Below are 12,833 nucleotides of genomic sequence, written 5' to 3' on the forward strand. Positions count from 1 at the left end.
ACAAATGTAATAATCTGAACAATAAAGATTAAAAAAAAATAAAATTAAATTTAAAAAAAAAAGAGGAGAGAGCTCAGGGATGCACAGAATGAAGAGAACATGTGAAGATGCAGGGAGAGATGGAGTGGTTCAGCTATAAACCAAGGAATGCCAAAGACAGCTGGGAACCACCGCAAGCTCAGAGGCATGAGACAGTGTCTCCTTCTCAGCCTCCAGAAGGAACCAACACCACTGATTCATTGATTTTATACTTCTGGCCCCTTGAACTGCAAGGGAATACATTTCTGTTGTGTTAAGCCACCCAGTCTATAGTAATTTGTTATGACAACCCTAGGGAAATAATATAAGCCCCAAGGCCTTGAAAAGGAGCTTTAGGGGAAACAGGATAGTTGTGTTAGTGTCCAGGACCCAGTGCAAGAGCCTAAAGAAGGATTGGTTGCAATAGAATAACCTGAAAGCCCAAGAATGAGACATCATTTGTCCTGGGCAGACTTTGGAGTCAGCGTGGGCATTACTGAGACAGTGAACAACATCCATCAGCAAGCCTTCGAGCCACATTTTGTGGCAGAAACTGGGATCTGCAGCTCAGCTCTCTCTGACTAATGTAGATTTGACCCCTTTGGGCCGAATAAGTCCATGAAAGTCATGGATTATTTGCCATTGAGGATGGGTTGAGCCTGAAGAGGGAGATATTGAGTGTCCTGTTAATTAGAGCACCTGGATGCTTTAGTTATTCATTGTAAGTGAAGCCCTAGCTGGTTTGGTTCAGTGGATAGAACGTTGGCCTGTGGACTGAAGGGTCCTGGGTTTGATTGTGGTCAAGGGCACATGCCTGGGTTGCAGGCTCGATCCCAGGGGCTTTGCAGGAGGCAGCCAATCAATGATTCTTTCTCATCATTGATGTTTCTGTCTCTTTCTCCCTCTCCCTTCCTCTCTGAAATCAATAAAAATATTTTTTAAAAAATTGTAAGTGAAAGGAGACTTGGTCATGGGTTTATTCTGAGTTGGTAAAGCCAATTGTGCTTCTCATACCTGTATAAGTTATGGGGTAGGTTAGATGTATTTATCACCTTTAACTAGGTTTGGACCTTGAAGCTTGGAGAGATTAGGCAATTTGCTTACTGTCACACGGTGTAGATTTGAATTTGGGCCTGAATTCAAAGCCTACTCTGTTAATGGCTGTACTTTCTCTCCTCCCAGACCCATCGGGACGTTTCTGGATCTCCATCATCTCACGTAGAAAATGTGTGCAGCAGACCTGTGTTGGAATTGGCCAGGAGGGGGCAGTCTGTACTCCCAGCCAGAAGCAGGGGTCCGAATGTGGACATGAGCAGGGTGGAAATCAGGAAGGGTTGCTTGGAGCTGGAAGCTAGGTGTGGGGTGGGTCAGACTGAAACTGGGCAAGTTGAAACCATAGGGTGGGGTACCATGGGTGAGTCTAGATATAGGAGCCAGATAGCAAGCATGGCCCAAATAGGACTTGGTTGTCATAGAAACAGAGACAGCTTCAAAGGCCAGAACCTGGAATCCAAACCAGGTCAGAGCGAGACGATGTCTGAAGCCACAGTTGGAGCAGAGGGGTGCCCACGCGGGGCCTGGGTTCACAGCTTTCCTTTGAAGGTCTGGCTGCCACTTTGGCTGCTTTTGTGCCTGCTCACTGCACAGGAGAGCTCTCTGGCCCCAGTGTGCCTCAACTGCATTTTCATTCTTCTGAGAAGCAAAAACACCACCCATATCCTCTCTTTAACTAGTTTACTAGCCTCTGATTGAATACATTCAGTCCATATCCTGACAAAGTGAGGATTAGGATTTTAACTAGTTTACTAGCCTCTGATTGAATACATTCAGTGACAGGTGTCCAGGTAATGGTTCTGTCTTTAAACAAACTGTGATGTTTTTTCCCTTGTATGGTACTAAAACCTGGTCCTGAATCAACAGAGTGCTTCTCTTTCTCTAGGGTACCAGCCCTTAAATGTTTAGTCACAGACACTGTGTGGAGGAATCTGCAAATTCTCAAGGCTTAAACAGCAGAAATTCTGATTCACTAAGTCTGAGGCAGAGCCAGAGGAACTGCATTTGGAAAAACTCCTGAGGCGCCTCCTCTGTGCAGCGAGGGTTGGAAACCACTCATTTAGCTTCCTTCATTGTAAACCTGTTGATTCTACCTGATGAATATTTCCACAAACAACTGGGAGGGCTTGCCCCTCCTCACCATGCTTGCTATTTTAATGTAAGAGTTCATCAGTGGCTTCTTGTATTACCACTGATCTTCCCATCTCTAGTCTTTTATCTTTTTTATTGAATTTATTGGGGTGACATTGGTTAATCAAATTATATAAATCTCAGGTGTATAATTCTATAATACTATGGGGGTACGTTCTCTCTTCCCGCGACCAGAGCCAAAAGAGAGAACGCGGGGGTTCATGAAATCTTGAGTAGAACTCGACGAGGGTTAAGGAAGAATGAAAAATGAGACTGAGACAGAAATAGAGGGAAAAGCTGGGCCTGGGTGTGGTGTCTGCCCTCTGATAGATGAACAGAGCGCTCTCCCACACCGGTGGGATGTTTATTTATACTCGAAGTAACAGGAAGTTACATCACATTTGGGTGGGCCTTGGCGACATAATGAGATCCACCCCCCTAGCACCTGGGCTGGAAAGGTCAGACTGAGTGGCCTCCTTGCCTCTTGGCTAGGACCGCCTCCAGGGTGTGGCTTTGCCTGCACCCTGGGTTCAGCCGACATTTAAAAACACCCGATGTGCTTGCCAGTGGCCCCCCACATAATACATAACCTGTATATTGTATTGTGTGTTCACCACCCCAAGTCAAGTCTCCTTCCATCACCATTTATTCCCCCTTTACCATCTTCTACCTCACCCTACCCTCCCTTCCCTCTAGTAACTACCATACCATTGTCTGTGTCTGTGAGTGTTTTCCCCCCGCTTAATCCCTTTACCCTTTTTCACCAGCTCCACAACCCCCCTTCCCTCTGAGAGCTGTCAGTCTGTTCTCTATCTATGAGTCTGTTTCTATTTTGTTTGTTAGTTTATTTTGTTCCTGAGTGAGATCATATGGTGCTTGTCTTTCTCTGACTGGCTTCTTTCACTTAGCATAATGCTCTCCACAGTCTTTTAGCCTTTTAATCCGTCCTTCTCATGATTGCCAAAGTGATCTTTTAAAACTGCTCATATGAGCATGGCACATCTTGCTTCCAATCCTCTGAGTACTTTCCAGTGCAATAACAAATGAAATAATAATAAAATAAACAGACATCCAGTGGTGTACTAGGCCTGTGGCAGTAGGCCCTGCCTGCCTCCTTCACTCCCTGTGCCCTGGTCATGCCTCATCACTTGAGATTCTCTGATGCTTCCTACTTTCTCAGCATGTGCCTTTGTATTTGCTTTTCCTTTGACCAAGAATATTCCTCTTTTTGCCTAATGAATTTCCTATTCGTCCTTCTACACTCAGCTCTAGTATGGCCTTCACAATAAAACTATAAGATTCTCTGCACCACATAATTTGTTATGTGATATTTTGACTTAGCTGTTTTGGTCATTTTTACCCTGAGGATATTTTGATTCTAGGAACATTTTTATACACCATCATTTGATTAGAATTTCACTTTGATGGAGCCTAAAAAAAGGAACCATTAACTTTTGAACCTGAAATTTTTTTTAAGGAATTAGTAAAACATTTATTCTTATTTCATTACTGACCTTTAGGGCATTGCTGACCCTCCTTTCTGGGGCTGGGTGGAGAGGGGATATGATTTTGGGTTCGGGTAATGATGAGAATGTAGACTTCAGTAGAGTCAGAGATGAAGGAAGGGTCCATGACGGAGTGAGGCTTAGGGTCAGAAGGGAGGGTCAGAGACTTTTGCTAATATGGGAGTTTAACTTTTGTGACACTGCTGCTTATATATTTATAAAAAGAAAAAACATATTTTGACATGCTTCTTTCAAGTTAGCCATGTGTTATGGGTTGAACTGTGTGTCCTTCTGCGCCCTCCAAAAAGGTGTTGAAGTCCTAACCCCCAGTACTTGAGAATGTGACTTTATTTGGAAACTAGAGGCCCGATGCACAAAATTCATGCAAGGGCCTTGGCTGTGGCCCCTGCCCGCTGCTGCCGCAGCCAGGGGCCTCTGCCTCCTCTGCTGAGCCCCGCCTGCTGCAGCTTTGTCCAGAGGGAAGGACATCCAGAAGGACGTCCGGTCTAATTAGCATGTTATGCTTTTATTATTATAGAAGATAGTCTTTGCAGAGATCAAGTTAAGATGAGCTCATTAGCATGGGATCTAATTCAGTAGGACTCTGTCCTTATAAAAAAGGGAAATTTGGCCCTAGCTGGTTTGGCTCAGTGGATAGAGTGTTGGCCTGCAGACTAAAGTGTCCCAGGTTCTATTCCGGTCAAGGGCACATGCCTGGGCTGTGGGCTTGATCCCCAGTAGGGGGTGTGCAGGAGGCAACTGGTCAATGATTCTGTCTCATCATTGATGTTTCTCTCTCTCTCTCCCTCTCCCTTCTTCTTCTATAAAAAAGGGAAATTTGGCTGCAGAGATAGCCATACAAAGAGGAGAGACTATGGGAAGAGACACAGGGAGATGCACTGTAAAGATGAAGACAGAGATTAGGATGATGTATCTACAAGCCAAGGAACACCAAATATTGCCAGCACACCACCAAAACATAGGAGAGAGGCATGGAGCAGATTCTCCTTCACAGCCCTTAGAATGAAGCAGTGGCCACCTTGATCTTGGATTTCTAATTTCTAGAACTGTGAGACAGTAATTTTCTGTTGTTTAAGCTGCCCAGTTTGTGGTGCTTTGTTTTAGCAGCCCTAGTAAACTAACACACCATGTAAAACAGTTGTATCAAGAAGGCCTGCTTAAAATGTCCCATTTTAATGTCCCTTTTTGTTTCCTGACGTCCACACTCATGTCCTCCAGGCTTCTGAGCCCTGTCCGTTCAGCCATCTGCAGTCATTTGCTTTGTTCAGTGCTATTATTTCTACCCCATGTTTCCTCAGTGGAACCTGGTTATTTTAAACATTCTGTTCTCATGCCAATCGATGAAGATAAATACAGTCTTGATTCTGGATGAAAATAAATGTCTTGTTTCAAGGTGAGTTGCCTGTCCTCCGAACTCCCAGGATATCATTAATCTGTATGTGAATAGACTGAAACTTGTCTAACTTGGGCAGAAGATAGCCTGCTAAGGCCCAAACCTTGCTTTTTAGTCTATGTTTTTAGTCCCCACCCTGTTAAGCCCAGATAATTTAGGAATAAACAAACCAGATGGGCTGAGAATGTTGAGTTTGACAGTTAAGCAATTGTCCTGGTTCTCAGAGTTCTGTGGCTGGGATTGAACTCTGCTTTGGTCTTCAGGCCATGTGCTTCCTGTTACACCATGAAGAACTCTAGCAAATGCACTTGGAGTGCTTTTCTCTGCAGGCTAAATTCCTCTGTTCCTCTATAGCTGCCACATGCACAGGTTTTCATTATACTGGTCACTCTCCTTTGGGTAGACTTGATCTTTAATAGCAGCATCTAAACTGAACACAATCTTCCATCACCATCACTGTCCTTGATACAGGCCTTAGGCTGGTATCCATACCACTTAAATCTGTTGGCACATTCTGGCTTATCAGGGACCACAACCTACCTCCTGTGCAATGCTTTTTCACACAGAAAGTTCATCCAAGTCTCCCTCACTCTCTATTCAATTTCTATAAGTTTTGAACTCAACCACACGACTTTCTAATAATCTCTGTTAAATCTGACTCTTTTCCTTAGTGTTCTGGTTTGTTAAGATAATTTTATATCTCAGTGTATTGTCTTCATGATATTAGTTCTCTCATTCAGTTTTGGGGTGTCTGAAAATATGCTAAGAGTATTGTTTATGTTCTCAAGTCACTGCTAAAAACGTTGAATAGTTGGATGTTTATCCAGCACAGAATAGTAGGGTAATCATCAACTCTCCATTTTACTTGTTTTCCATGTAGCCTTGGCCCAGATCAGCACAGAACTGGAAAGCAGAACAAAGCCTTTTCAATCTGATGCCAGGCAAGCAGCTATTTGCACACACTTGGGTAGTTGACAGTGAGATTTTGGAGGGTTACAGACTTCTTCCTCACACAGCTGTGTGTCCAGTCTCAGTTGACTGTGTTCCATTATGGCAGTCTGGCATGAACCCCTCCTTATCCAGCTGTTATAATGGAATCTGCCAGACTGATGGCTATTCATTGTCAGATTTTCCAGTTGCAGAAAAATTTGCCTAAACTGCCCATTTATTTCTTCATTTAAAATCCCACTGATAAGGATTTTTTTGTTAAAAAAGTATATTTTTATTGATTTCAGAGAGGAAGGGAGAGGGAGAGAGGGACAGAAACATCCATGATGAGAGAGAATCATAGATCGGCTGCCTCCTGCACGCCCCCTACTGGGGATTGAGCCCGCAACCCGGGGGGAATTGAACCGGGACCTCCTGGTTCATAGGCCGATGCTCAACCACTGAGCCAGGCCAGCGGGGCCTGATTAGGATTTTTAAATAGTAAGTTGGCAGACTTTTTTCAAATTTTGCTACCATCTTAGGTGACAACTAATTGGTAAGGGATTTAGTTAACTTGGGGTGGGAACACAGGTCTTTCTCGGCTAGGGGCTGTACCCCCGTGGATGCTGGATATTAGATGGAGAAGATATGAGCATTCGTAGGCATATAGGAGAGTCTTCATTGTAGGCCAAGTAACCATTGCTAACAAGGAGCCATCAGACAAAACAGTTCTTCAAAGTAACCCCATAAAGCAAACATAGGAGCCATTGCTAACAAAGCAGCCCGACCAAGCAGCTAGCCATCGACCGCTCAGCAACATATTTTATACTAGCTCAGACAAAAGAGGCTTCTTGCCAAAGAGTGACTTCAATATTTGGGTTACAGAAAAGTACGCCTGCGCAGTAATATCCCTGTGTTCTTGCTTTTGCACCTGCGTAAGGCAATTTGGCTTTGAACATCCGGCGTACTCTGATTAGGGTTCCCACACTTGGGATGTAATATAGTAAACAGTGGACTATATGGGATTTCTTTTGGGTCTACTTTCAGTTCTGCTTCCTTGCCTGTGTGGCCTTAGCTAAGTTATTTAACCTCACTGTGCTTCAGCGTTCTCATCTGTGAAAAGAGGGTATTAATACCTGTTATTATTTAAAGTATTGATTAATTTGTGGTAAGTATTTATCATAGGGGCTGGCACATAGTAGGTAATTAATAAACATTATTTTCACCATTATTTAAGGATAAAGCATTTACATCTTTTAGAAGTGCTAAGACTGGAGATTATATATGAAATACTTCAATTATGCATACCATTGCTAACATAGAGCTCTATGTCTCTATAAATCTTTGGGCTTTATTGATATTATTTCACACATTTAAGCAATGTTTCCAAATAAATTGAGTGGTTCATCTAATTATCCAAGTCCTTTCACTCTAAGCAGGATTAATTCACTCTTGAAGTATGCCTTGGAGATCTGTGAAATCCAAAGGATGAAGCAATCTCAACAGAAAGCAGCCAAAACTTTCTAAAACTGGAGCTAAAAATACTCTGCAAAGTCCTCAAAAGAATTAAGACTAATTCTGATGAGGTCTACCATGCACTATTAACTAAATAGGAATGTTTCTTCATCTGTACATTTGGCCAACATACTCATTTAAGGAGAACAAGGAAATTGTCCTTCCGTGGACTTTTTATGGTCCAGTTTTTTATTGTCTCACCCTTTTATCTTCTTCTCCCGAAAAACAGTTTTTCTTGTCAGATTAAGGAAGGGTAGCAGTATAGGTTGGTAAACTATTCTTTGTCTTGTAATATGAGGATTACTATAATAATGATTGAAATCAGTAACCAGAATTTAGTTCTACTGACTAAGCATTCTATACAGATGCCATGCTAGGGCCTGCAGGGGATTCAAGGATCGCCAAGTGTTGGTTTCCAGCCTCAAAGCAATTAAAAGCAAAGAGAGACAATTTTAGGAGAAATTGCCTGAGCAAGATGTGGGGGAGGCAGTGAGGATTTGTAAGATGCTCAGAGAATAGTGCTGGAGGCAATGATTTGTTTTGGGATGAAGGAAGTTGGAAAAGGAAGGCCAGGGCCTGACTGTGAGGGCTTGACTGTAATTATTTTGTCCGCTATTTTCTATTTGATAATTGATCTAATATGCCAAGTGTCAGTTTTCATTTCACAAAACACTGAAATAGTGGCACTCAATATAATTCATGGATACTTTGATATCAGCCGCTATCAAATCATTCTAAGGGCTGATAAAGTCAGTTAAATAGCTTTTGGTATGTGCATCTGTTAGTTTTCTCAATATTAAATTTGCGTGTCTGACATTACTATTTATTAATCTAGGATGAAAGCACGCTAAAACTTATAGAGAAAAGTTTCACAGACAACTCAAAAATGAGTCATGTCCTCGTCTCTAAATTTTAAGTGCTTTTCTCCTCTGTACCATTTGATTCACATCGGAAAATCTTCAACAAACTCAAATAGCTGTATTATGTCACATTATTTCAGTTGAATGGGATCTAGAAGAAGTGATTGAAACCATAGAAAGTATAGAAAGATAACATTGAGCCCTGACTTTTAGGACTAATATTTTGCCTTTGGTAGTTACTAAAATTTTCAGATATGGCCATCTCATCTCTGAGAAAGGTATCCCAACTGTAGAATCGGTATTTCACCTACCATCTTCTATCTAGATTCTAGAAGTTTAACATTTATGTTGCATTATCTAGCTCATGCTACTGACACAATCCTCTTTAGGAGTAGATCATCCCAACTGTAGAATCGGTATGTCACCTACCATCTTCTATCTAGAAGTTTAACATTTATGTTGCATTATCCAGCTCATGCTACTGACACAATCCTCTTTAGGAGTAGATTAGCTGTTATAGATTTTTTAGAGTTGAGCATCTAAAATATATAAAAGAAACACCTTTCACCAACTCTGATTTTAAAGAAACTTATGATGTCTTCATCTCTTTCCTTGATCTTTCAAAAATCTCTTTTTATCTGAGCAACTGTGGATGAAAAGAAAAGAAGAGACTGAGATTTTTGTCACAATAGGTCTTGGGACCAGTAGTCTCCATTTTTTTCACAGCTTCATATTTCTCAAATGATCCATACATAACAAACACCTGTACTTTATTTCTCTTTTTTTAAAAGTCACTCAATTATTCCAAGATTTAAATGTCAGGAATTACAATGATCCAAGAGCAAAAAGAAAGATAGCATTTTTTCTGCAAAATTTTCAAGGAATTCAAAAGGAAGATAAACAATCCAACAACAACAAAAACGGGCAAAGGACCTAAGTAGGCACTTTTTGAAAGAGGACAATCAGAAGGTTAAGAGACATATGAAAACATGCTCAAAGTCCCTAATCATCCAAGAAATGCAAATCAAAACAACAATGAGGTACCATCTCACACCTGTCAGATGGCTATCATCAACAAATCAACAAACGACAAGTGCTGGCATGGATGTGGAGAAAAAGGAACCCTGGTGCACTGCTGGTGGGAATGCAGACTGGTGCAGCCAATGTGGAAAACAGTATGGAGATTCCTCAAAAAATTAAAAATAGAGCTCCCATTTGAGCCGGTAATCCCACTTCTAGGAATATATCCCAAGAAATCAGAAATACCAATCAGAAAGGATATATGCACCCCTATGTTCATAGCAGCACGATTTACAATAGCTAAGATTTGGAAACAGCCTAAGTGCCCATCAACAGATGAGTGGATTAAAAAACAGTGGTACATCTACCCAATGGAATACCACACTGCTGTAAAAAAGAAGGAACTCTTACCATTTGCAACAGCATGGATGGAACTGGAGAGCATTATGCTAAGTGAAATAAGCCAGTTGGAGAAAGATAAATATCATATGATTTCACGCATTTGTGGAATATAATGAACAACATAAACTGATAAACAAAAATAGAGCCGAAGTCATAGAAGCTTCCAGCAGACTGTCCAACCTAAGAGGGAAGGCAGGGGAGAGGGAGGGTAAGAGATCAACAAAAGTACTTGTATGCATGCATATAAGCATAACCAATGGACACAGACAGCAGCAGGGTGAGGGCATGTCCTGGAGGGTGGGAGTGGCTGGGGAGAGGTCAATGGAGGGAAAAAGGAGACATGTAATACTTTATACAGTAAATAATTTAAATAAAAATATCTGGACAATCAAAAAAAAAAAGAAAATAAAAAATATAACATTTTTTTTCATACCAATGTGGTTGCTCCATGTTAAACAGAAATTTCATGTCTTGCACAGGCACATAACTTAAATAAAAATATATGGACAATCAAAATAGAAGACAAGAAAAAATATAGCATTTTTTTCATACCAATGTGGTTGCCCCATGTTAAACAGAAATTTCATGTCTTGCACAGGCACATGCTCATTTTATTCAAGCTTATAAAGTTGTTAGTGATGGCCTACTATGTACAAGGGACATTGCTAATTATAATCAGTGATAAGTGCTGTGGATAAAAATTGCAGGCTAATAGAAAGGCATATATCAGCGAGAACCAATCTATTGAGGGCCTCAGGAAGGTGTTCTTAATGAAACAACATTTGAGTTGAGAGCTGAAAGATGAGTTGCAGTTGGCCAGAATAATGATGGGAAAGGGTGGGGAGCCAAGAGTTTCTGCAGAGTAAATATTGCTAGATTTGCAAGGAATCTGAGGTTGGAGGAAGCTTGACATGTTAGAGAAAGAAAAAGAAGGGTTGTGAAAGCTGGAGCACAGACGTTAGCAGATGGTATATGATGAGACTAAACAAACAGCCAGGGCCAGACTTAATAGGACTTTGTAGGCCAAGTTGAAGATTTGGTTATTATTTTAAGAGTTATGGAAATCCATTGAAAGATGGATACTTTAGGCTGGCTATTGATACCACATATTTGGGTTCATGACTAGATTTAAGTTCATTCATTCATTCATTCATTCAGTGTTCACATGGGAATTATATAATAGAGTATTGCATTAGCTGCGGTTACCTTTACAAAAGTCATAGGCAGGGAAATTTTCTAAAACAAAAATAATTGTAGCTTGCTTTGTTGTGGCAGCCAAAGTATAGGGCTTGGGGAAGGGTGGGACTATCTAACTTTATTGGATAAAAGGTAGGACAGTCGATAGTAGGCCTGTCTTTTTAATATATTCCCCCAGGGACAGGCTACATCTTGAAATACAGGTTCAATAAGCCAGAATATGGCAGGGATTTATCACACACACACACACACACACACACACACATATATTTCAAGTTTTTACTAGCCTAAAGCCAATTGCAAGCAGAAAATATGTTTAGATGTGTATAGGTAGTACAGTTAAAAGATGAAGGCCACCAGTTAATTAATTAATTTATTCCAGTTTTATTGAGATATAAGTGATATATAACATTGTAAACTTTAAGGTGTACAATGCAGTGATTTGATATATGTAGATATTGCGAAATGATTACCACAATAAGTGCAGTTAACATTTATCACCCAACATAGCTACAATTTATTTTTTTACTTCTGATGAGATCTTTTAAGATCTACTCTCTTAGCAACTTTCAAATATGCAATATGGTACTGTTAAGGGTAGTCAAGCCACCAGTTTATATTGAAGTATATTGTCCAGGACTCATACAAGAGCTTCTTGACATTCGGTCACAGCTGAATAATATTTTAAAATAGTCTGGGCTCAAGCTCTGAGGTTTTATGGTAGGAAGCAATTCCACATTGGCAGGAAGCTGAATTGAATGCCCTATAGATCATTTCCACATATGCGTTTTCATTGTACAAAACAAATCCATTTTCATTCCAATGATTTCTCCTTCATTTTTTTCAAGCTCTGAAAGCAGAAAAAGATAAACATTTTCTCTTATCAATCACACAGTTTTAACTCAGTAAATTTGCATAAGCCCCAAACACCAAACTTCCTAAAAATAGTTGAAAACATATAGCATTTATGTATCACATCTATTAATAGATTTTCAAGTGATAAATTATGTAGCTTTTGTAGAATGTAACTATGAGAAAGGTCAGCTTTAATCCCCACAGCAAAAGCAGAGCCAGAGGAGTTGTGCACCTTAATGATCCTGAGACCCATGAATTAGAGCTCAGAAAGGATCAGGGGAGTTGGGGAATAAAATAGAATCCCAAGTTCTATTTTAGAGGAGCCAAATTTGAAGCAAAACAACTCTTTGGAGTAGTGTCTTCACATGAAGGCTTGTGTTAAGCACAAGATCCAAGCCATCAGCCCATGTTCACTTTATCCTAAGCCTGCGATTTGATACTGGAATTGATGATAAATGCTTCTAAGGGACTCTAGGGAGACTGGGCCTGGCAGAGTGAAGACATGTTTATGGTTCCCATTCTCTTACCTTTATTTGATTGCCCTTCACTCCATTGCTTCTGCCCATCAAGTGTTCTCATCTCTCTCCTCCTTGTGCTCTCATTTCCTCCATCAAATTTAAAGTAATGGCCTTATTGCCTTTATTCATTCAACTTCCATCTTCTGAAATGATGTCTCTCCTGCTCTTCTAACCAGACTGTAAGTCTCCTAGGAATATAGCAAACACGTTCTAAATTTTATAGATCACCAGTTTCCTGAGTATTCATGGCCCTTATATAAAATCACATCAGTTACTAAAATAATAATAACAATATATTTTTCAGGGTATAGGTGATTTTCATGTCTATTTTAACAGTGCTGGTTAAGAGTGCTGATATAATTTATTATAAGTAGAGAAATATTCTACATTAAAAATTGTACCTTATAAAAGAAATTGA

The sequence above is a fragment of the Myotis brandtii genome, unplaced genomic scaffold (assembly GCF_000412655.1).
Source record: "Myotis brandtii unplaced genomic scaffold, ASM41265v1 scaffold237, whole genome shotgun sequence".
Taxonomy (NCBI): domain Eukaryota; kingdom Metazoa; phylum Chordata; class Mammalia; order Chiroptera; family Vespertilionidae; genus Myotis; species Myotis brandtii.